Raw genomic sequence first — 26,037 nt, 5'->3', positions numbered from 1 at the left:
ATGGCTTGTATTTACTTACTACATACCAAGTGCTGTTTTAAATACCTTTCATGTTTGGGATCTTAAGCATCTTACTCTGGGTTTCAGTTCAGGTGTGATCTCAGGGTCATAAGATCCAGCCCATACTGCGCTCCATGCTCAGAGTGCTCCTCTGCCACTCTCCACCTCTCTCTCCCTCTCAAATAAATAAATGAAGTTTTAAAAATAAATGAATACTTTTCATTGTTTAACCCATTTTAATCCTCATAGTAACCCAATGAATTAGGCATTATTATTATTACTGGTTCAATAACCTTAAATAACTTCTTTAATCTTTCTGTGGATCATGCAAGTTCCCTACTTTGCAGGATAACATGTAAATAGTGTGGCAGATGTTCTAGCACAAAATAGATGCTTAACAAATGGTAATTATTCTTATTCCTTGCTCCTTCTCTCTTTTTCAGTGTAGAATTGTCCCAGCATTAAGCTCTCGTGAAAGCAGTGCTTCGATAAACTCTTGTTGAAAGAGAATAGAAAGAAGAAAAGTAATGCACAGATTTTTTTTCCTGACCTTATTTTTTCTGCTTAGCTCTTGATTTCTTTTGGGTCCATGTCCCTAGCATTGTGCTTATTTCCCAGCTCCTAGTGTAAACATATCTTGACATCTGTGTTGCACAATCACAAGTACTAAAAAAAAAAAAAAAAATCCCTGCATTTATTTCATTTATAGAGACCAATCTTTCCTTTGAGAATATAATTGCTAACGTTTGGAATAATTCTTGAGAATTTCCGCAAAGCTGCTTGTATTTAAAATATTTTTCAAAAACATATGTGCATGTTTGCTTAAGCATATGCTGTATTTTTCTTTATCAAAAGCTGTTGATTAATATTTACATAAATATATCATGCAAAAAGATCACTCATTTTTCTGAGCTGCAGATATGCCTGGAAGAGATCATTTTGTATTCCTCTGGGATGTTAACTTTTGGCAGAAAAATGGAAAAATCTGTTTGACTTCTGTAGATGTAGGTGCATCTAGTGGGGGCAGTACAACCACTATAGGACTTAATGTAGAGTGAGTTTATGTTGTCAAAAACTCCAAATCCTCAAGGAGTTTGTTTGGTATTTTGAGCTTTTGGAATGGTCAAAAATTGCATGCAGTTCTTTTTTTTTTAAATTTTTTATTTATTTATGATAGTCACACAGAGAGAGAGAGAGAGAGGCAGAGACACAGGCAGAGGGAGAAGCAGGCTCCATGCACCGGGAGCCCGACATGGGATTCGATCCCGGGTCTCCAGGATCGCGCCCTGGGCCAAAGGCAGGCGCCAAACCGCTGCGCCACCCAGGGATCCCCCATGCAGTTCTATTCATGCAGAAATTACATATTAGAAAGTAGTTGGATAGATAAATAAATAGATAGGATTAAATGAAGGATTTGGTTTGGTTTTAAGACCTGGAATTTGACATTTTTCAGGTTCAGACCTCAGAATCAATTTTACTAAGTGTCAAAGCCTTCCTCCTTTCAATGTATGCTGTGTGGAGCACATGGCCACCAGCTGACTCCATGTCTTAGTTCATTGACCCCATTCCTTATGAAATGAAATATACACTACATTGCCAAACATTCAGTTGTCTCTCAGTTGGGCACCTGTTTAAATTTCCAGTGTTTGCGCCAGCTACTCCCGATATTGTGGTCAAACACTGCTGCTCACTCTTTCTCACTCATATCGTGGGTTTTCTGTGTTTGTGCCTTTGCATTTTCTGATTCCCATGAAGATTACAACCTTTGGAAAATCTATCTCAAACGAAATACATTCTTTAAAGCCTTTCCTTATTTCCCTCACCTGATATAATTACTTCTTTCTCTAGACTACTAGATCTATTTTGGTACAATACTCTCATGATACTTCTTATATTGTGCCTTATTGTGTAATTATTTAGTCATTTGATTTCTCCTACTAAACTTCAAATCCTTCCAGAGTATGAGCCATGTGTCTTCTCATTTTTAAATAAGCTCTGGGGTCCAATGCAAACTATGCTTATTATAGAACACAAAAAAGATTTGCCTGATTCTTGTCCAATAAGCATCATCCTGGTAAAAATTCAGATTCCCAGGCAATTCCATGAGTAATTCTGATTCGTTAAATATAGGTAGAGGACTAAGAATCTATACTTTCAGAAGCTTTCCAAATGATTCTGATGATTAACTAAATATGAGAAACATTTAAGAAACTAAATTAACCAAATAATTGGTTAAAAAATCATGTTTGTGTCTCCTGATTACTATTTGAAAAGGAATATTTCTCAGAAAGGCTAGACTCTTTTTTTAAAAAAAAAAGTTTTTATTTAACTAGAAAGGTTAGATTCATAATGTTTGTTTAAGGAGGAAAGCTTATTAAGCAAGTTCTATATAGGTAAATAGGATGTTATAATATGCTAACATCTTCACTATAAAGTTCTCTAAAACAAATAAATGTTCGTTGTGTTTTGTTTCTCCTAGTGCTTATGAGATGGCATTTTGCCATGATGGCATTTGACTAGTTTGTTGTCAGGATCTGACTTGTGAGGGCAAAACTTAGAGGAGAAATGAGGATCAGCTACAGCAGTGAGTGTGTAAAGACGTTTCTCCAGAATCACGCTTGCCCTGTGGAGCAACGTGCACTCTGGAGTGAACTTGGATTTGGCAGAAAGGCCCATGGCCCTAGATCTTTCCCTGGCCTCCACATGGCAGTTATAGACTGTTAGAGAGTGCTTTGCAGGGAGGGTCCATGATGTCCTGCCCTTGAAGTGATTACCCCAGGCTTTTCTCTTGATGCTGCAGCCAGGACCGAGAGGATGCTGGAAGCTGTACCTGCTGAGCAGGGTGCTGGCTCTGGCTCCCTTGGCTAGAGGCATGGAGAAAAGAAATGTGTTTCTTTCATGTACAAATAAAAGTGTCCAATAATTTAGGGCAACAATGGGAATTTCCTTTATAGACAAAGATTGCAAAAGAAAGTTCTAGGATTAATGAGTGTTAAATGGTCTCCTAGCAGTAAATTTTCTGAGTATAACTTGTGTAATGTGTTTGGAACCAAATCTGTTGTAGGAAAAGAGACCATTTTAATTTAATTGGCTCTACTGGTAAGTAACTATATTATTAATGATGCAGATGCCTCCTTCTCCACTTTCCTGAATGCTTTGATAGCAAGCGAAATTTCTTTTCTTTAATCAGAAATAAGATAGTTTATACACATTCTGGAATTCTATTGGGCAATTTTCTAACAATGTTTCAGCGAATATTTTTGTTAGTAGACTTGTTTGTATATATGAAAAAGGAGTTTCTGTTGATGTGCTGTGTCCTGACAGTATATATCCCATCCTCTTCAAAGACTCTTAAAGAAAGGTAAATATGGTCTGGAACCTCTGGGAGTGCTCCCAATTTAAGCCTATATTTGGATATCCACAATCATGCCCTCAGTAGTGACGAACTAATATGGGGTATGGGGAAAAGGCAGGAGATTTCGAGGACAGTGGAGCTGGACTCATATCCTGGTGACTTTGGGCAAATCATTCCAGTGGACTGGGACATAGTATATGAAGATAGTATTCAGTTATTTGGGTTATTTTGAAAATTCAACCCCATAACATTTGCAAAAATGTCTGACATCTATATTGTGCCAAATGACGAATGATAGTCTCTGCCCTAAGGGACTCACAAGCATGGGTAAAATCAAGATGGAAAAATCCAACATGGGGTCTACAGAAGGCACCTATATGCTCAGAGTTTCCAAGAATGGTGACAGCAAGCTCATTTAATATGAGCAGAAAACAATCCTAGAGCATCCAGGGCTCTGTAAAAGTGAGGTATAGTGCTTTAACCGAGCTAAGAATCTAGAGCAAGTAATCCTAACTTTTAAATGAAACATTTCAAGTACTTAAACCAAAAGTAAAACAGAAATAATAGAGTAAGAATAATAGAATATGTTATTTACTACATGGAGAGAAAAAAATCACTAATGCTTTAGAGATGAGTTTTAGCTTCCTTTCTAAACACTGAAACAAATTGTTTATCATGCTTGTTTTGCAATTTTTTGATTACTTGTTTGCTTCCAGGCACTTTCAAAATAGCTTTGTCTAGTAACATCTCTAGATTTTATAAGGGTGTTGTGGATAGAGTGCTACCAATTAAACAAACTCAGGACTAGAATTGTCACAATTTGTCAATGAACAATGTGGCAGGGCCAGAATTAGGGTGTGGAGAATGAGGCAGGGTCATGCAAGTACAGGGTTAGATCTTGTCTATATTAAACAGAAAAATGACCACCAAGAGTTTCTGACACGCAGTTCCTAGAAACTGTATGTTACCTTACATAGCAAAAGGGACTGTAAATGTGATTAGATCGAGGACCTTGACATGGGGGAGATTATACTGTATTATCTGGTGGGTGCAGTATAATCACAAGGGTCCTTAGAAGCAGAAGACGGAGACTGGTCACAGTGGCATATTGTGGGTGGTCTCAGTATGAGAAGGTCTCAACCCACCCTTGCTGGGTTTGGAGATGGAGGAAAGAGGCCATGTGTGAAGGAAAGCAGGCAGCTTCTAGAAGCTGGAAAAGGCAGGGAAAGTGACTCTCTCTCCCAGGGCCTCTAGAAGGAACACATCCCTGCGGACATCTTATTTTGATGAGATCCAGTGAGATCCACTTCTGACTTCTGATATACAGAACTGTAAGATAGTAAATTGGTGTTGTTTTAAGCAACCATGTTTCAGGTAAAATGTACAGAAGGCCTAGAAAACTAATTCACTGATTTAATTGAAAATTTTGGTATTTTCATCATTATAGATTTTTTTTGCATTAGTTTTGATTAAAAAAACTTGCATTGCAATATTATTTATCTCATTAATTGATGTTTTGGCATCCAAGGTGAGGGCCTCACTTGCCTCTGCCTATTCTTGGTCTCTCATTGGGACCAAGGATGCATCATTACTGCATCACCGATAATGTTGGTACTGGCCTCATGTAGAAAAATAATTGGCAAATTTGGTAGACCAACTCTCTTTTCATTTTGTTCAGCCTGAAGAATGTCTTATATTCTTATCTGAGACAACAATGAGTGTTTAACTTTGACTCTGACAAGCTATTATGGGTGAATATTAGCAGCAATATGGCAAAGAGTATATATTGAAGAACTGTTCTGTGGCATATCTTTATTATTATGGGAGATCTTAAAACTGAATAATCTGTGTTTCTGACATTGAATTTTTCTGACATTGTCACCTGTCTGAAGGACTTTTTAAATATAAGTCAGTTTCAATGATTTACTTACTTTATCTGGGAATAGTATCTTCTATTACTTGGGTGACCCTAAGGTTCAGTTCTAGACTTGGGTCATAAGCTGTCATCCTACAACTAGAGAAAGATCAAGCTCAGTTGTTGTTTTTTTTTCCCCTCCCATTAGCATGAAAGTGTGTGGTACCACCGTCCAACACAAAAGACTAATGTGCCTGGAGAACAACAGCAACAGAGTGGCCGTATAACAACAACAAGGACAATAACAGTACCATTTACAGAGTAAGTATTAAGTTTTCACATATTCCTCAAAAGCCTCTGTAAGGCATGTTCTATTATCCCTATTTCTCAGATGAGGAAACTGAGGCTCAGAGAGATATTAATAAATCAGAGCAGCTAACACTTAAATAGGACTTACTGTATGTGAAGTATTCTTTCAAGGGCTTAAATATATACTGACTCGTTTAACTAACCATAACCCTAGAGGCATTATCCCATTTTACAGATGAAGACGTGGAGGCACAAAAAGTCAAGCAACTTTCCTAAGGTCATATGCCTTTTAATTTTTATTTTTTTTTAACATTTAGTTTTTTTTTTTTTTAAGATTTTATTTACTTATTCATGATAGAGGGGGGTGGGCAGAGACACAGGCAGAGGGAGAAGCAGGCTCCATGCCAGGAGCCCAATGCGGGACTCGATACTGGGACTCCAGGATCACACCCTGGGCCAAAGGCAGCCGTTAAACCGCTGAGCCACCCAGGGATCCCCGGTCATATGCCTTTTAAATGGAGAAAGTAAGTGACTTGCTCAAAGTCATACTGGTGATAAATTCAAATTTACTGTTAGAGGAGTAAGAATTCAAATTTAGATTCCCCTGATTTAAAAATGCTGTGCTCTTTTTACTATGTGAGTTGCCCCCTAGAACCTTAACTTAACTGATCCAACTGATCTCACCTTGGTCACAATCTTCCCCTTCTCTGCATGAAATCCAAGGCATGGCTGGGGCCGTTTCCCTGGGAGGGGTATACAGACTCCAGCCCTGCTGCCCAGGGCTCACAGCAATGGATGTGAATGCCACACCCTGCCGGGGTGTCTGGCGAGGCCTCCCCTGTCTGCTCCTAATCCTAGCAGCACACTCCCAAAGGGGTAAACTGCTTTTCTCAGAGAGGATTTACAGTCCTGCCACGATGGCTTAGGCCAATCTTTATTGCCCTAGTACCTTGGGAAAGGTATTATCTGACCAGGGTGGGTAGTTGATAATGCTGTTACATCAATAGAACCTATCATAGTGTTAAAGTACAGTCTGTAGGATTTGTTTTACTCTACTTAGCAACACCTAGGAAGAGCTTTAAAGGGACACTTCAAAATGAAGGTCATTTTAAAAATTCAGATACCTAAAGATATCTTCTACAGGTTGCATTCAAATATGAAAGGCTTTTTTGAGTCTTACAAAATAACTGATGAAATGTGGGTGCTTTATTCCTTGAGGTATTTTTAGTCTTGCTCTTCCTAGTTGATTGTAACCTTAAATTTATTTTGGAGGGGCATTGTAGGATTAAAACTTTTGTCAATTTATATTGTAAATTCACATAAAGAGAACAATGACCATGACCTTTTTTCTGAGGTCAGATTCTCAATAACATAATCCGAGGCTGCATTCTTAATTTTGTGTAGGTATCAAAAATTCACTCATTTAGATGGTTCTGTTTTTACACTTTTAACATTTATTAATGAAGGGCAGAGAAGTATCAGTTTTATAGCTGAAAACTATCATGATGCAAAGACTGAAGAAAACTCTCGAGCAGGTATCTGAAGACCTGGTTTTTGTCTCACCCATTACTAGCTATGAAGTTGTACTTTCCTGGGTCTCAATTTCTTCTTTAAAATGCAGTTCATTTGAGACAGCCTTCCTACTTCACAGAGTAGATTGAAGAATGAGATTGTATAAAGATAAAGACAAATAGTAAAGCATATTCTACATAATTAAACCATTGATTTTTTTTTTAAAGATTTATTTATTCATGAAAGACAGAGAGAGAGAGAGAGAGGCACAGAAACAGGCAGAGGAGGAAAGCAGGCTACGTGCAGTGAGTCTGACATGGGACTCGATCCAGAGTCTCCAGGATCACACCCTAGGCCGAAGGCGGCACTAAACCGCTGAGTCACCCAGGCTGCCCGATATTAATTTTTTAAGGTAACTGTTTTCTAGGGACTAAATACACTAGTTTCTTATTCACATTTAATTGCATCTTAATATATATATCATTTACTGTGTTTTTGATAGATAGATAGATAGATAGATAGAACAAGTGACCATAAAATGAAGAGCATCTGACATCAGAATTAAGTTTAATGTATTTTTTTTTAAAGATTTTGTTTATTTATTCATGAGAGACACAGAGGGAGATGCAGAGACATAGGCAGAGGAAGAAGCAGGCTCCCTATAGGGAGCCTAACGCAGGACTCGATTCCAGGACCCCAGGATCATGACCTGAGCCGAAGGCAGATGTTCAACTAACTACTAAGTCACCCAGGTGTCCCTAAATTTAATGTTTTGAGAAGTGTTCTGACCTGGCCTTTGTGGCCCTGACTTTTGCTCCATGCTCTACAATGTCTAGTGGCTGCTTTCTAGCCCTTATTGTTAAGAGGTCATTCTACCTTTCAAGGCTTTACTTTTCCCATAAGTGAAAGACATGAAGATTGTATGAAGTAATATTCAAAGCCCATTCTTGATCTATTCAGTCTTTTCTACTGCCTTAGATTTAAAATTTTAACATCAGTTTTTGTTATCAAGGAGCATATTAATGAGTGAATGCATTATTATCTTTATAATTTTACTTAAAAATATAGCAGGAAGACTGACTTGAACTCATGTATTTGAGTGCACTAACAGTTTCATAAGACTCATTCATATTATTTAAATTTGGCATTACTAGTCTCATTAAACTCATATTTAGGATTATTGTTTAAAATTAACATTTATTTTAAAAAGTATTCCTTTGAGCAAGGCATTTTAATAAACACTATACATTATATTAGGTGATCCTAAAAGTAATCCTAAGCAGTAAGTGTGATTACCTCTATTTTGGAGATGAGGCAATTGAACTGGAGAAGAGTGAAATAAATTGTCAAGGTCACACAGTTGCTAAGGGTCATTTAGACTCTGAATCCAGAACTTTGCTTTACATTCTATCATGTAAGAGAATAAGTTCTAGTTTGAGATATTCTGTGAATAGTCTAATGAAAGAGGCTTTCTTGGATTATGCAAATAGAACCTCTCTATTTTAAAATATGAAGGGCCATCTTTGAATACCTGGACATAAATTCCTCCCCCAAAGATTTGCCTAAAGAATTCTTGGAAATCCTGACTTAGCAGTAGCAATGATAACTGTTTTGTTTTGTTTGGGTCTGGTTTGTTTGTTTTGCTGTTGTATTTTAGATCTTCCATGTTAGTTTCCAAAAAACTTTGAATAATTACAGTCAGATATTATGGTATGCAAGATAAAAATATTTATTGTTCTTTTATATGCCACACCTAACATGGACTAGAAGAAAGCAGTCATGTAGCAAAGTTAGTCAAAGTAGACAAGAAATGGGACATTTTTCTTCTACCACAAAATTAAAGATGAGGATAGGATGTTAGATTCATTAATTAAGGTCTCCATATCACTTGGCCATGTAACCACAAATTAAGGCGCATATATCAGAGCTAGTCTTTCATATTACTCAGTAGAGGGAAATGGCATAATAGTTATTATATTGCCATTTTTAATTTAATATTTTTCATAATTTTCTACAGTATTCTAATAGATAAAATCTGGGATAAGTAAATGTTTTGATACTTTAAAGACCATACAGGTGGGGTTCCCAGTTGGCTTAGTCGGTTAAACATCTGCCTTCAAGCTTAGATCATATTCCAAGGGTCGAGCCCCGCATGGGGCTACCTGCCTAGTGAGGAGTCTCCCTCTCCTTCTGCCCATCCCCCCTGCTCATACTCTCTCTCTCTCTTTATTCTCCCTCTCTCAGATAAATAAATAAAATATTTATAAAAAGAATAAAGACTGTAGAAGTAATATAACTTCATTTATTATGGGGAGTTAAGTGTAACTTATTTGAGTGGAATAATAACAACAAAGTATTTCATGTGTACCTACAGACACAGGTGAAAGAGAGTGTAAAATAATTTCACAGAGAAGTTAGAAAAATATTCCCTTAATGTACAGCATGATGACTCCAGTTAACAATTCTGTATTGTCTACCTGAAAATTACTAAGAGAGTAGATCTTTAAGTTCTCACCACACATGCACACATCCACAGAAGGTAACTATGTGAGGTGATGTGTTAATTAATCTTATTAGGGTAGTCATTCTGCAATTTGTTGAATATATATACATATATAAATACATCAATTACGTCTCAATAACTCTAGGAAAAAAAGATGTCTCAAGAATAATAGGTTAAAAAAAGAATAATAGGTTACATTCAGAAGTATATTTTTTTCTTTATTCTAGTGTAGGTTCTGGCAACGTATGAGGGCTTTTCATACATAATCTAGACTTACTGGCTTGTTCTTTGAGGTTTACAAAAATAGATTCATTGTATAGATGTGTGTGATCAGTATACAAGTTTCAAGTTTCAATAAACTTCAAGGAGTACTGAAAAAACAAAAGCAAAATATCCTTTTACTCTTTAATAATTTAAAATAACCACATTCATCTTATGGGATTATAAGGCATAGATTACAAGTACAGTGGCTATGTGATTACGTAGTAACTAGCATGATTCCCCTTTCCCAGTCTGGAAAATGGTTGCCCATAGTCAAGATTCTTTATCCTTAAAATAAATGATTAAATGTAATCAAATGGTAGGTATTGGGCTAATAGTAATATTTATTTTCTTTTCCTGAAAATCTGACTTTTGGGGGCACCTGGTGGCTCAGTCAGCTAATCATCCAACTCTTGATTTTGACTTTGATTCAGGTCATGATCTTGAGATCGTGGAGTCGTGGGATCAAGCTCCATTATCTGCTCAAGCAGTGTGGAGCCAGCTTGGGAGTCGCTCTCTCCTTTTCGCTTTGCCCCTCTGCACTCATGCACTCATCTTTTCGCTCTCAAAAAAAAGAAAGTTAAATTTCTTATGAAAATTATTATTATTCTAGAAACAAATAGTGAAGTAGAAGTGTCAGAATTTAGAGGTGTTGAAAAAGACATCAGTATGTTCAACCAGAAAAGGAAAGAACTAAAAACTTTGAAACTACACTTAAGCAGGGTTTTAAAGTTTTTAAAATTTTGACATGAAAATACCACAGGTAGATTCCATGATATGAAGTAGCTCATATTTTTTTAACCAGTTAAAAAATGGTTCTCATTTGTATTATTTTCTCATTGTCTTATTTAATAAATAGATTTTTGATATAACATCAGGATGAATAATCTAAATGTTTTCTTGAATGGCAGGGAAAATATAAATGTCATTCAAGAAACTCGAAACCTAAGTAACTAATTGCAACCATTTAAGCATTTGGTTAACTCCTTGAAATAAATTTAAATTCTCCTCAGTCATCCCCTCTTCTCTGTAATAAAGTTCCCTGACACTTTCTTCAGCTCCAAAATGCAGCAAAACCAGTACTGGTTTTTTTTGTTTTTTGTTTTTGTTTTTGTTTTTGTTTTTTAAATCAGTACTGTTAATGAACAACTCTCAGCATTGGTCAATAACTGACCTTGGTGCAGATTGCAGATTGTCTCTGAAAAGGGGCCAGTATGACTTCTAGAGCATCTAGAAAAAGGTCGATGGGGATATAGGGTTTGTGTAATACCTGTGAAGGATCCTCAAAGATAGGGACTAGCAAATATACCATATCCTAGCTGGTACTACAGCTTGAACATTTTATTGTTCTTAGTTTGTACTTCTGTACAAAGCTACTATATTGAGCGATGATTCTCAAATTGGGGTCCCAGGCCCCCAGAATTTCACTAGGACACTACAATGTTATTAACATGATCTTTACCTTCCTCAGCTGGTTCTGCTTCAGCTTTGGGTTAACTTCCAGTGGCATCCACAAAAGATGGCATGTTATAATGCTTTGAGTTTTAATGAGGATTTTTAAGGCACTGGTAGTTTTTATGTCATATAGCAGATAGGATTTTACTCAAGCATTGTCAGTTATAATTCTTCCAGAGGTTTTTTTCTTCCCTTTTATTTCAACAACCAGAAGCTCTCTCCCCTGTCTCCCCTAAGAGTGCTTCTTTGTATCAAGAACAAATTAATCCATTTCTTTCCTCTTGAAAAGTTATTACTGTTTTTATACTGCTCGTTAACTTTTCATTAAGTCTATGCTTTTCATTCTGTTTCCGTGTTCCTTGTACTTCCTGTTTTAATCAATAGTCCAGTATGAAATATCTGAGTAAATATATAAGTAAAATCTACTTAGCTCTCCATTTACTGGCTTAGCCTAAGGATGACTAGAAATTAAGTAACTGGAAGGTTTTAAAGTCAGTATCAAAACAAATCAAAACAAAGCCCTCTAATTTTGGGCTGCATTCTCTTTGCAAGTCTAGTTATCTTCCCCCATGTAAATTTCAATTATTTCCAAAGTTTCTATTAAACTTTGTGTTTTGCAAATCATGTCTTAAAGTATGTTACTTTGCCAATTTAAAAAATTGTGTTATTTTGCCAGTTTAAAAAATGAATTAGAATTTTTTAAAACTCAACAATGCATATTATAGTATTAGCAAATTTGATTTATGACATGTAACAGAAAAAAATGTTTGGAAAGTATCTAGATCACACTGGAAGTTAATTTGTAACAAAGAAATTGGCATAAGCAAGGAACTTCTGAGAATGCTTAGGCATTGTCCTGTTCAAACTTTGATTAAATCTCTTGGTTATAAATTTTTTTTTGTCTTTTCATTAGTTATGAATTCATCCTTCTCTTCCTTATTTTATACTTTTTATAAATTTGCATTGTGTCACATAGCAGAGCTGTTTTCTTACAGTGCTTATTAGTACCACTTAATGAATGGATGAAGCTCTCAGTGGATATTTCAAGTTGATTTATAGTGCTTTCTTTCTTTCCTTTTTTTTTTTTTTTTTCTTTTCCAATGCAATCATGGAGCAAAGTCCAGGGAGCTTCCTCTGATCATTCATAAACATGGGCTTCCCTAAAATGAATTGAGAAGAACAAATAACTAGAACTCAAAAGACGGAGGCTCTAGGCTTTATTCCACTAAACACTCTGCCTCCCTGAGATTCCATTTCCTTTTCTGTAAAATGTGGATAACAGTGCTAGGCCTGCCTTCCTAAGTTAAGCTCAAATAAAAAGTTTGTTGTAAATTCTCAAATGCTTTATTATCATAACTTCAAATTAAGGAAAGCATAATTTTCACGCTTGTCTGATCATCAGGAAAAATTCAAATGATAATTTTACACTCTTGATAAAACCCACAATTTTTTACCTTTTATACTTATAACAATTGTCTGTGAGCTATTCATTTTGAACAATTTAAAGTGTTACCATCATATCCATCATGAAAGCAACATTGTGTTATCAGATTTGCAAGCGAACATGCCTTATTTCAAATAATCCTGACTTCAACAATAGTAATTGTATAAGGTATAAGACCCTGAGCAAATTTCTTAATCTTGTTAAGCCTCTATTTTCTCTGGAAAGAGGATAAGAATACTTACTTGATAAGGTCATTAGAGAATTAAACGAGAAGTATTTTAAAAAGCCTCTGGTACACAGAAGACTTCAGTGAATGGTGTTGGAGGATGATGATGATAATGCACAATAAGAAGAAAGGTACTTCTTGTTAATGATACTGGAGATACTGGAGAACTTAGTTCTTATCTCACAAAGTCAAAGAATGAATCTAGTGGACAACAAGAGAGTGAGCAAAGCGATAGAAGTTTATTAAACAGAGATACAAAGAAAGCTCTCAGAAGTGAGAGGGGTCCCCACAAGGTTGCTCCTGAGGTCTTTTATGGTCTTTTATAGGCAGCTGACCAGGGAACTTGGTGAATTTCTTGTCTATATCAGGGTTGATATTTAGAACAAATATGGTGGACTAATAACTACCATAATAACAAACAAGATGTTTTTTGTAAATATCATGAACCCAAACAAGGGGTTCCCTTCTCTCTGGTTAATATCTCCTCCATAATATTTCTCTACATCTGGGATTTCTGTGATTACTTAGTAGCCATTAAAGGAGGATACTCCCTAACATTTTGGAGCTAGGGAGTCAGGTTTATTTTTTTCCTGTTTTTACTATATTATATCTCGTTTATTGGGATAGGTAGGAGCCTGACTCTGGGACCTTTCCCTTATCTCTCACTGCCTAGCTCCGTCTGCCCCTGACTCCTACATCATTGACACCTGACCCAGGCAGTATAGTTATTAGGCTGATGTGAACAAGTCAGTGGAATGTGGTGGAAAGATTTTACATGCCAATTATATATAAATTAAGAAATGCATTCTTCTGTTCCCAAGGACAACTTTCAACATGAGCAAAAACATGAACAGAATATTTTTCTGACTTCTTTAAAAGTGATTTTGAAAATGTTAAGATGTTGTCCTTGGTATTATAATATATAATGCTTAAGCTATCTGTTTCATTTGCAGGTCAATACCATTCGTGGTCATTCCTAAATAAAATTAACCTAGAGAGGAAGGTGTTAATCTTTAAAAAATCGCAGTAACTGGGGAGTGACATCATGAAGAGAGTATCTCATTCCTATGGTCAAAGGTTATCTTTTTTTCCCCTCTGGAGATTTTCATAATGCTTAAACATTTATAAACTAACCCAATATAATTTTTCTCAAATATGGGCAATATTTGCTCATTTGGGAACATGTAATCTTCTGGCTCTTTTCTTTGTTTTCTTATTTGCCTGTCTTTGGGAGCATTTTAACAGTCATTAGCGTGATAGTGACAGAGTGGGAAGGAAACATGAGATCAAAACTAAAATCAGTCTGACAGTCTCGTATGTCAACCTCATGATATGAGTTATCATAATGTTTTTATAAGAAAATGTAAAAACTTTTCTGACAAATTCCGCAACTACTTCTAGCTGTGAAAGAGGTATTTCCAAGGGTATGTGTTGGGAGAAGAAATAAATTAGAGTGGCTTATGAAACTATGGGGGTGACTTTTCACATTACATCGCCACTGAGATTCTCAGGGTCAGAAGGAGAAAGAAGCAGAGATAATAAGAAGCAAGTAAGAAAGAGACAGACTTGTAGATTCCAGGGACATGATTTTCCTGCAAGCACCCTCTCATGAAGTCAGTCATTTCCAGACTAAACCACAGGATTTTCTAAAACAGAACCACCCTTAACAAGAGTAAGTAGTGAAAAAGCACTCTGGAGGAATGAATGTGGAAAAACAGGAGAAAATTCAGAGAGTAGCACAAACCACAGAGCCAGCCAACTACGCTCCATAAATGTATGCTGAAAGTGTGCAATGAATGATTTGCAACTTCAAGTAGAATAAAGAGACACCACAGAAGAGGAACCAACAAATTTAGGAAAAAAGGGACACGGGGACAGGGAGACATACATATTGATGATATAACCATAACAGTGTAATAATGCAACATTGTAGGAAAGCAGAGGGAGTCCATAAATCTCTGGCAAAGACATCCCAGCAAATATGGGAAAAAAGAAAAAGAAGAAAGTGCAAACTGATGGAAGTGGAGAGGATAGCAGCAGATTGAGATTTAGATTTAGCCGTCTGGAATCAAAAAATGATCCAGACCATATTATGGAAGGAGGTATATAGGTCATAGTTCAGGGCACAATTGCTAGGAGGCAATTGGAATCAGTTGCAATTCTTAACTTCAGTGTTTAGTAAATTCATGTTTTGTTTTTCCATGATACATAATTAAGTAGTAAGTCCTTTTTCTTCATATAAAGTTAAAAAGTTTAACATTGAAGCTAATTATATCAGGCAGCGGAGTCTCCTTTATCATTCTCTGTATCTACATTCTGTTGTGGTGGTTTTGAACGTAGGGTTTCAACAAACATTTGTTGAATTGAACTAAATTGAAAAAAAGGATTTCTAAGCTTTTCCCCTCTACCTCTGGTATCTATGTGACTTTTCACTTTATACTCAGATGCTGATTAGCTCACTCAGCGCTGGGGTCAGCTGGGTCAGATGCTCAATGTGGGAAGTTACATAGTTTGGAACCTTGGAATGTGTTGTTTATGCTAATGAACACACAGCTATCTTCTCCCACACAGTGAGATTGCCTTTCAGTCTTCAATTAGCGCCTGTCCCAGCCCTGCTCTTTATGTATTTAAAGTCTCTAGATACATCCTGAGCTCAACTTCTGAGGCCTGATGAGCCATAAGTAGGAGTCAGTTGTTTGTTTTTTGTTTTCAATGATGTCCTCCATTTTGTACTTAATCTAAAACCAAGCATAATGTTTTCTCTATTCCTTATCTCTTAGATAGGATTCACCTGCTTGCCAACAATAAATTATCAGAGCCAGTAAACAATATCCCTATTTAGCTTCCTCTCATTAGTTTGTCTGTTTTCTATCAGTCAAAGAGGTGTGATGTTGCAGACAGATTGACATTGCCACAAGGCTCTTTTACCTTTAATTGCTAAGGAGGTAGGGGGAAATTGAAGAGATTGTACTTTTAAAATTGTTTACATGAATAATTTAGAAGTATTTTAAGAGTCTGTTAACAAAGGCTATGAATTAAACTAGGTGAGTATTAAATATATTTGTTAGACAAGATCAGTCTTTACTATTATATTCTGTCTTTGTAGAGAAAGATTATTTTTATTATATTCACTCAAGAAACATTTAAGTAGCTACTGTGCACTTTGTTTTGAGCTAAGGAGTAGAGATTAAAAAACGAAAAGAGGAATTCAGAAGATCTCTTCCACATGCTCCCTCATCCAAGTAAAGGAATCTGCATTTTATATGAGTACTTTACTTTCAATTACTATGAATATATAATTCTCTCCATGGCTGTCTAGATCTGATTCTCTACTCAGGAACTTTGTTCCTGCTGTTGCCCTGTCTCCTGCCTCATAAATTTTTCTTCTTTATTGCATGATATCTATTAGCACACATGCTGCAATTAACTTATTTTTAATGAGAGAATTGGTAAAAATACTATAAGCAGTCAAAAAGAATCCAACCACCTCACAACCCTTAGGATGATTACTATCAAAAAAAGAAAGAAGAGAAGAGGAGAAGACTCAGTGTTGGTGAGGATGTAGGGATATTGGAATCATTGTGCACTGTTGGTGTGGATGTAAATGGTGCAGCCTCTATGAAAAACAGTAAGGTGGTTCCTCAAAAAATTAAAAATAGAATTATCATATGATCCATCAATCCCACTTCTGAGTCTATTCCCAAAAGAACTTGAAGAGATATTTGTACATATATGTTCATAGCAGCATTATTCATAATGCCAAAATGTAGAAGCAACTCAAATATCTTGGTATTTGATGAATGGATAAACAAAAATATGGTATATACGTACAATGTGCTATTATTCAGCCTTAAAAAGGAAGGAAATTCTGACACATGCTACCACCTGGATGCACTTTGAAGATATTATGCTAAGTGAAATAAGCCAGTCAAAAAAAGACAAATACTGTGTGGTTCCACTAATATGAGGTATCTGGAGCAGTGAAATTCATCTTCACAGAAGGTGGGAGGGTGATTGCCAGGGCTGGAGGTAAGGTAGGCGGAGGAATAGGGAGTTCTTGTTTCAGGGGTACAGAGTTACAGTTTTGTAGGATGAAGGCAGTTCTGGAGATGGATCATGATGATTCACAGCAATGTGAAAGTACTTATTAACTCTACCTAACTGTACACTTGAAAATGATTCAGATGGCACATTTTTATGTTCTGTGCATTTTACCACAATTAAGAATATATTTTAAAATATTGAGAAGAGAAGAATTCAAAGAACAGACCTATTTATAGATTAGGAATATTTTAATGTGTGAATGGAGACAGAGGAGGAGGGAAGTTGGTCGAGCCGGTAGGGGACGGAATTCCTTTGCAGGTCCACCGATGGGAACCATTTTGTCTTGCCATCAGTTGTCAACAGTTGACAGTTATACAAACGAATCAGAAGTAGATGACCCGGAAGAGGATGCTCTAAACAACACATAGTTTTCTGCTGAAACACAAAGTTTTCTCTACAAACTAAAGTCGTAGAGTGGACTGCAGATGCTGTCTTTCCTACCTATGATGGACTTAAAATGGTCACAAATTATTTTCAACTCCTTCCATCAAGAGATGGAATCTGTTTCTCCACTCCTTTCATCTGACCTGTCTTCATCTCTTGTTATGAACTAAAAAGTGACAGGAGTGACAGTATACAATTTCTGAATATGAATTCCTAAAAGGCCTACTAGCATTTACTCCGCTGCTGGTGCTACTTTTAAAGCTGCTGCCATGTGAATAAGCCTCAGCAAGCCTTCCAGAGGACCCAGGAACTAAACAGAACTGCCCGCTAAATTGTGAACAAATAAATCACTTTGAAGCCACCAAATTTTGGAGTGGTTTGTTACAACGCAAATGTTAACTGATATTGCACCTCAATTTTTCCAGTTGTTCACATTCCAAACCTTAGACTTGACCTTACTATTCTTCCCACCCCCCCAAGTTTTTATTTAAATTTCCGTTAGTTAGCATACAGTGTAATATTAGGTTCAGGTGTACAATTTAGTGATTCAACACTATGTAGAGCACCTGGTGCTCATCACACCAAGGGCCCTCCTTAATCCCCTTCATCTATTTCACCCATCCCTCACCCACCACCCCTCTGGTAACCATCGGTTTGTTCTCTAGAATTGAGTTTGTTTCTTGGGGGGGAGGAGCAAGACGGCGGAAGAGTAGGGTCCCCAAATCACCTGTCTCCACCAAATTACCTAGAAAACCTTCAAATTATCCTGAAAATCTATGAATTCGGCCTGAGATTTAAAGAGAGACCAGCTGGAATGCAACAGTGAGAAGAGTTCGCGCATCTATCAAGGTAGGAAGACGGGGAAAAGGAATAAAGGAACAAAGGCCTCCGAGGGGGAGGGGCCCCGCGAGGAGCCGGGCTGAGGCCGGGGCGAGTGTCCCCAGGCAGGAGAGCCCCGTCCCGGAGACGCAGGAGCTGCACCGACCTTCCCGGGCGGAGAGGGGCTCGCAGGGAGGTGGAGCAGGACCCAGGAGGGCGGGGATGCCCTCGGGCTCCCGGGGACAGTAACAGGTACCTGCGCCCCGGGAGAGTGCGCCGAGCTCCCTAAGGGCTGCAGCGTGCACGGCGGGACCCGGAGCAGATCGGGGGTGCTCGGGGGCGGCTCCGCGGAGGGGGCTGCGGGGCGGGAGCAGCTCGGGGGGCTCGGGGGCGGCTCCGCGGAGGGGGCTGCGGGGCGGGAGCAGCTCGGGGGGCTCGGGGGCGGCTCCGCGGAGGGGGCTGCGGGGCAGGAGCAGTTCGAAGGGGCTCGTGCGGCAGCTCCGTGGAGGGGGCTGCGGGGCGGGAGTGCAAATCCAACAGCGCAGGCCCCGGAGCACAGGGCGCCGGGACACAGCCCAGGACCCGGCCTCCCCCCGGGACCGGCAGAAGCCGGGAGGGCCCAGGACAGCGAGGACGGTCCTGCCCCAGGTGAGCAGATCAGCGGCCCCGCCCCGGAGCCTCCAGGCCCTGCAGACGGAGTTCCTGCCGGAACTGAATCCAGGTTTCCAGAGCTGCCCCGCCACTGGGGCTGTTGCTCCTGCGGCCTCACGGGGTAAACAACCCCCACTGAGCCCTGCACCAGGCAGGGGCACCGCAGCTCCCCCAACTGCTAACACCTGAAAATCAGCACAACAGGCCCCTCCCCCAGAACACCAGCTACACTGACAACTTCCAAGAGAAGCCAAGGGACTTAAAGAACACAGAATCAGAAGATACTCCCCCGTGATTCTTTTTTTTTTGTTTTGTTTTGCTTTTTGATTTGTTTCCTTCCCCCACCCCCTTTTTTTCTCCTTTCTTTTTCTTTCTCTTTTTCTTCATTTTTTTTTCTTTTTTTTTCTTTTTTTTTCTTCCCTTTTTTTTCTCTTTCTCTTTTCTTTCCTTCTTTCTCCCCTCTCTTTTTCTCTTTTTCCCAATACAACTTGCTTTTGGCCACTCTGCACTGAGCAAAATGACTAGAAGGAAAACCTCACCTCAAAAGAAAGAATCAGAAACAGTCCTCTCTCCCACAGAGTTACAAAATCTGGATTACAATTCAATGTCAGAAAGCCAATTCAGAAGCACATTATACAGCTACTGGTGACTCTAGAAAAAAGTATAAAGGACTCAAGAGACTTCATGACTGCAGAATTTAGAGCTAATCAGGCAGAAGTTAAAAATCAATTGAATGAGATGCAATCCAAACTAGAAGTCCTAACGACGAAGGTTAACGAGGTGGAAGAACGAGTGAGTGACATAGAAGACAAGTTGATAGCAAAGAGGGAAACTGATGAAAAAAGAGACAAACAATTAAAAGACCATGAAGATAGATTAAGGGAAATAAACGACAGCCTGAGAAAGAGAAACCTACGTTTAATTGGGGTTCCCGAGGGCGCCGAAAGGGAAAGAGGGCCAGAATACGTATTTGAACAAATTCTAGCTGAAAACTTTCCTAATCTGGGAAGGGAAACAGGCATTCAGATCCAGGAAATAGAGAGATCCCCCCCTAAAATCAATAAAAACCGTTCAACACCTCGACATTTAATAGTGAAGCTTGCAAATGCCAAAGATAAAGAGAAGATCCTTAAAGCAGCAAGAGACAAGAAATCCCTGACTTTTATGGGGAGGAGTATCAGGGTAACAGCAGACCTCTCCACAGAGACCTGGCAGGCCAGAAAGGGCTGGCAGGATATATTCAGGGTCCTAAATGAGAAGAACATGCAACCAAGAATACTTTATCCAGCAAGGCTCTCATTCAAAATGGAAGGAGAGATAAAGAGCTTCCAAGACAGGCAGCAACTAAAAGAATATGTGACCTCCAAACCAGCTCTGCAAGAAATTTTAAGGGGGACTCTTAAAATTCCCCTTTAAGAAGAAGTTCAGTGGAACAGTCCACAAAAACAAAGACTGAATAGATATCATGATGACACTAAACTCATATCTCTCAATAGTAACTCTGAATGTGAACGGGCTTAATGACCCCATCAAAAGGCGCAAGGTTTCAGACTGGATAAAAAAGCAAGACCCATCTATTTGCTGTCTACAAGAGACTCATTTTAGACAGAAGGACACCTACAGCCTGAAAATAAAAGGTTGGAGAACCATTTACCATTCGAATGGTCCTCAAAAGAAAGCAGGGGTAGCCATCCTTATATCAGATAAACTAAAATTTACCCCAAAGACTGTAGTGAGAGATGAAGAGGGACACTATATCATACTTAAAGGATCTATTCAACAAGAGGACTTAACAATCCTCAATATATATGCCCCGAATGTGGGAGCTGCCAAATATATCAATCAATTATTAACCAAAGTGAAGAAATACTTAGATAATAATACACTTATACTTGGTGATTTCAATCTAGCTCTTTCTATACTCGATAGGTCTTCTAAGCACAACATCTCCAAAGAAACGAGAGCTTTAAATGATACAGTGGACCAGATGGATTTCACAGATATCTACAGAACTTTACATCCAAACTCAACTGAATACACATTCTTCTCAAGCGCACATGGAACTTTCTCCAGAATAGACCACATATTGGGTCACAAATCGGGTCTGAACCGATACCAAAAGATTGGGATCGTCCCCTGCATATTCTCAGACCATAATGCCTTGAAATTAGAACTAAATCACAACAAGAAGTTTGGAAGGACCTCAAACACGTGGAGGTTAAGGACCATCCTGCTAAAAGATAAAAAGGTCAACCAGGAAATTAAGGAAGAATTAAAAAGATTCATGGAAACTAATGAGAATGAAGATACAACAACCATTCAAAATCTTTGGGATGCAGCAAAAGCAGTCCTATGGGGGAAATATATCGCAATACAAGCATCCATTCAAAAACTGGAAAGAACTCAAATACAAAAGCTAACCTTACACATAAAGGAGCTAGAGAAAAAACAGCAAATAGATCCTACACCCAAGAGAAGAAGGGAGTTAATGAAGATTCGAGCAGAACTCAACGAAATCGAGACCAGAAGAACTGTGGAACAGATCGACAGAACCAGGAGTTGGTTCTTTGAAAGAATTAATAAGATAGATAAACCATTAGCCAGCCTTATTAAAAAGAAGAGAGAGAAGACCCAAATTAATAAAATCATGAATGAGAAAGGAGAGATCACTACCAACACCAAGGAAATACAAACGATTTTAAAAACATATTATGAACAGCTATACGCCAATAAATTAGGCAATCTAGAAGAAATGGACGCATTCCTGGAAAGCCACAAACTACCAAAACTGGAACAGGAAGAAATAGAAAACCTGAACAGGCCAATAACCAGGGAGGAAATTGAAGCAGTCATCAAAAACCTCCCAAGACACAAGAGTCCAGGGCCAGATGGCTTCTCAGGGGAATTTTATCAAACGTTTAAAGAAGAAACCATACCTATTCTCCTAAAGCTGTTTGGAAAGATAGAAAGAGATGGAGTACTTCCAAATTCGTTCTATGAGGCCAGCATCACCTTAATTCCAAAACAAGACAAAGACCCCACCAAAAAGGAGAATTACAGACCAATATCCCTGATGAACATGGATGCAAAAATTCTCAACAAGATACTAGCCAATAGGATCCAACAGTACATTAAGAAAATTATTCACCATTACCAAGTAGGATTTATCCCTGGGACACAAGGCTGGTTCAACACCTGTAAAACAATCAATGTGATTCATCATATCAGCAAGAGAAAAACCAAGAACCATATGATCCTCTCATTGGATGCAGAGAAAGCATTTGACAAAATACAGCATCCATTCCTGATCAAAACTCTTCAGAGTGTAGGGATAGAGGGAACATTCCTCGACACCTTAAAAGCCATCTACGAAAAGCCCACAGCAAATATCATTCTCAATGGGGAAGCACTGGGAGCCTTTCCCCTAAGATCAGGAACAAGACAGGGATGTCCACTCTCACCACTGCTGTTCAACATAGTACTGGAAGTCCTAGCCTCAGCAATCAGACAACAAAAAGACATTAAAGGCATTCAAATTGGCAAAGAAGAAGTCAAACTCTCCCTCTTCGCCGATGACATGATACTCTACATAGAAAACCCAAAAGTCTCCACCCCAAGATTGCTAGAACTCATACAGCAATTCGGTAGCGTGGCAGGATACAAAATCAATGCCCAGAAGTCAGTGGCATTTCTATACACTAACAATGAGACTGAAGAAAGAGAAATTAAGGAGTCAATCCCATTTACAATTGCACCCAAAAGCATAAGATACCTAGGAATAAACCTAACCAAAGATGTAAAGGATCTATACCCTCAAAACTATAGAACACTTCTGAAAGAAATTGAGGAAGACACAAAGAGATGGAAAAATATTCCATGCTCATGGATTGGCAGAATTAATATTGTGAAAATGTCAATGTTACCCAGGGCAATATACACGTTTAATGCAATCCCTCTCAAACTACCATGGACTTTCTTCAGAGAGTTAGAACAAATTATTTTAAGATTTGTGTGGAATCAGAAAAGACCCCGAATAGCCAGGGGAATTTTAAAAAAGAAAACCATATCTGGGGGCATCACAATGCCAGATTTCAGGTTGTACTACAAAGCTGTGGTCATCAAGACAGTGTGGTACTGGCACAAAAACAGACACATAGATCAATGGAACAGAGTAGAGAATCCAGAAGTGGACCCTGAACTTTATGGGCAACTAATATTCGATAAAGGAGGAAAGACTATCCATTGGAAGAAAGACAGTCTGTTCAATAAATGGTGCTGGGAAAATTGGACATCCACATGCAGAAGAATGAAACTAGACCACTCTCTTTCACCATACACAAAGATAAACTCAAAATGGATGAAAGATCTAAATGTGAGACAAGATTCCATCAAAATCCTAGAGAAGAACACAGGCAACACCCTTTTTGAACTCGGCCATAGTAACTTCTTGCAAGATACATCCACGAAGGCAAAAGAAACAAAAGCAAAAATGAACTATTGGGACTTCATCAAGATAAGAAGCTTTTGCACAGCAAAGGATACAGTCAACAAAACTCAAAGACAACCTACAGAATGGGAGAAGATATTTGCAAATGACATATCAGATAAAGGGCTAGTTTCCAAGATCTATAAAGAACTTATTAAACTCAACACCAAAGAAACAAACAATCCAATCATGAAATGGGCAAAAGACATGAACAGAAATCTCACAGAGGAAGACATAGACATGGCCAACATGCATATGAGAAAATGCTCTGCATCACTTGCCGTCAGGGAAATACAAATCCAAACCACAATGAGATACCACCTCACACCAGTGAGAATGGGGAAAATTAACAAGGCAGGAAACAACAAATGTTGGAGAGGATGCGGAGTAAAGGGAACCCTCATACACTGTTGGTGGGAATGTGAACTGGTGCAGCCACTCTGGAAAACTGTGTGGAGGTTCCTCAAACAGTTAAAAATAGACCTGCCCTACGACCCAGCAATTGCACTGTTGGGGATTTACCCCAAAGATACAAATGCAATGAAACGCCGGGACACCTGCACCCCGATGTTTATAGCAGCAATGGCCACGATAGCCAAACTGTGGAAGGAGCCTCGGTGTCCAACGAAAGATGAATGGATAAAGAAGATGTGGTTTATGTATACAATGGAATATTACTCAGCTATTAGAAATGACAAATACCCACCATTTGCTTCAACGTGGATGGAACTGGAGGGTATTATGCTGAGTGAAGTAAGCCAGTTGGAGAAGGACAAACATTATATGTTCTCATTCATTTGGGGAATATAAATAATAGTGAAAGGGAATATAAGGGAAGGGAGAAGAAATGTGTGGGAAATATCAGAAAGGGAGACAGAACGTAAAGACTGCTAACTCTGGGAAACGAACTAGGGGTGGTGGAAGGGGAGGAGGGCGGGGGGTGGGAGTGAATGGGTGACGGGCACTGGGGGTTATTCTGTATGCTAGTAAATTGAACACCAATAAAAATTAAATTAAAAAATAAATAAAAAAAATAAAGTAAAAAAAAAAAAGATCTGGAAGAAAGAAAAGAATAAAATAAGGGAAGAAGCAAAGCATTCTTAAGGATTGTTTGAAACTGCTTAGATACAGAAAAGAAAGCCAGCTCCCTCTCTCTCTCAGTTTTGTCCAAAGGAGATACTTAGCTGATTAAAACAGGAGCTGGTTCCCTTCCAAATAAAAAAAAAAAAAAAAAAGAGTTTGTTTCTTGGTTTTCCTCTCTTTTTTTCCCCTATGGTCAGTTGTTTTGTTTCTTAAATTCCACATATGAGTGAAATCATGTGGTATTTGTCTTTCTCTGACTGACATTTCACTTAGCATAGTAATCTCTAGCTCTATCTATGTTATTGCAAATGGCAAGATTTCATTCTTTTTTTTTTTAAAGATTTATTTATTTATTCATGATAGACATAGAGAGAGAGAGAGTGAGACAGAGACAGAGACAGAGACACAGGCAGAGGGAGAAGCAGGCTCCATGCAGGGAGACTGATGCAGGATCCGGAGACTCCAGGATCACGCCCTGGGCCAAAGGCAGGCGCTAAACCGCTGAGCCACCCAGGGATCCCCGATTCATTCTTTTGATGATTGAGTAATATTCCATTATATATATATGTGAGAATATGTGAGATACATCTCATATTCATTCATCAGTCAATGGACATTTGGCTCTTTCCATAATTGGCTATTGTTAATAATGCTGTTGTAAACATAGGGGCATGAGTCCCTTCAGATTAATGTTTTTGTATTCTTTGGGTAAATACCTAGTAGTGCAATTGCTGGTTCATAGGGTAGTTCTATTTTTAACTTTTGGAGGAACTTCCATATTGTTTTCCAGACTGGAGAGCAATGTGCAAAAGAATGAAACTTCCTATTCTCCTTTTATTTGACATCTGACCTATTAGCAAATGCTCTGATTTCTTCCTTTAAGAAGTATCCCAAACCTAATCACTTCTCACTACATTGGCTTATTCTAAGAGTTATGTTTAAAAAAATTTAACATGAAAGCCTGTATGAGTTAGAAATAGAAATCTTGTCCATTTACTTTAACTATACATGTTGTCATTAAATTTATAATATATACACAAAATTTTTTGTTTAAATGTCTATTTTTTTAAATGTCTATTTTTCCCAAAGACTATGAACATTTTTGCAGACAGCAACCACACCTTCATCATTCGACTGCACTACATTTTTTTTTATTAGCAATATTATGCTAGGTACATAGCAGGATTTCAAGGAATCTCTGATAAGTGAATGAATGGTTTAATACAACTGATGAAAGATGATCAAATAGCAAGTAAAAGTCTTAGTAAGACCTTCTGCATTTTCTCAACATTGTTTTTTATAAAACTAATAGTGTTATCCTTTAGAAAGCCTTTGCCTAGCAGTAGGCATATTCTCATTTAAATTTGTAGCTTTTAGTTTTTTGAATATGTGTTTCTTTTTTATGCAGACTCTACCATCCTTGAAGGATTCACCATTGTATCTCGTATGTCACCGAGTATAGTAACTCACATAAAGTAGGTGTTAAAAACTATTTCTTTACTATCACTGAATTTTAGTTTCTGAACTCAGTATCAGTGAGGACAGCTTCACTAAAAGGACAATGCATATTGAAAATATGGAAGACATTTC

General features: G+C 38.1%; 1 long non-coding RNA gene across 1 annotated transcript in view; it reads left to right on the top strand.

Annotated features, from left to right (window-relative positions):
* The window catches only part of LOC140616861 (uncharacterized), a 160,466-nt gene that overhangs the window by 5,697 nt on the left and 128,732 nt on the right, over positions 1-26,037 (top strand). The window contains exon 2 of the long non-coding RNA XR_012017187.1: positions 5,419-5,531. This is a non-coding gene — a long non-coding RNA (uncharacterized lncRNA). The remainder of the gene's footprint in view (positions 1-5,418; positions 5,532-26,037) is intronic.

This window comes from Canis lupus, chromosome 25 (genome assembly GCF_048164855.1).
Source record: "Canis lupus baileyi chromosome 25, mCanLup2.hap1, whole genome shotgun sequence".
NCBI classification, from domain to species: Eukaryota; Metazoa; Chordata; class Mammalia; order Carnivora; family Canidae; genus Canis; species Canis lupus.
This window is presented reverse-complemented; position numbering and strand designations above follow the sequence as displayed.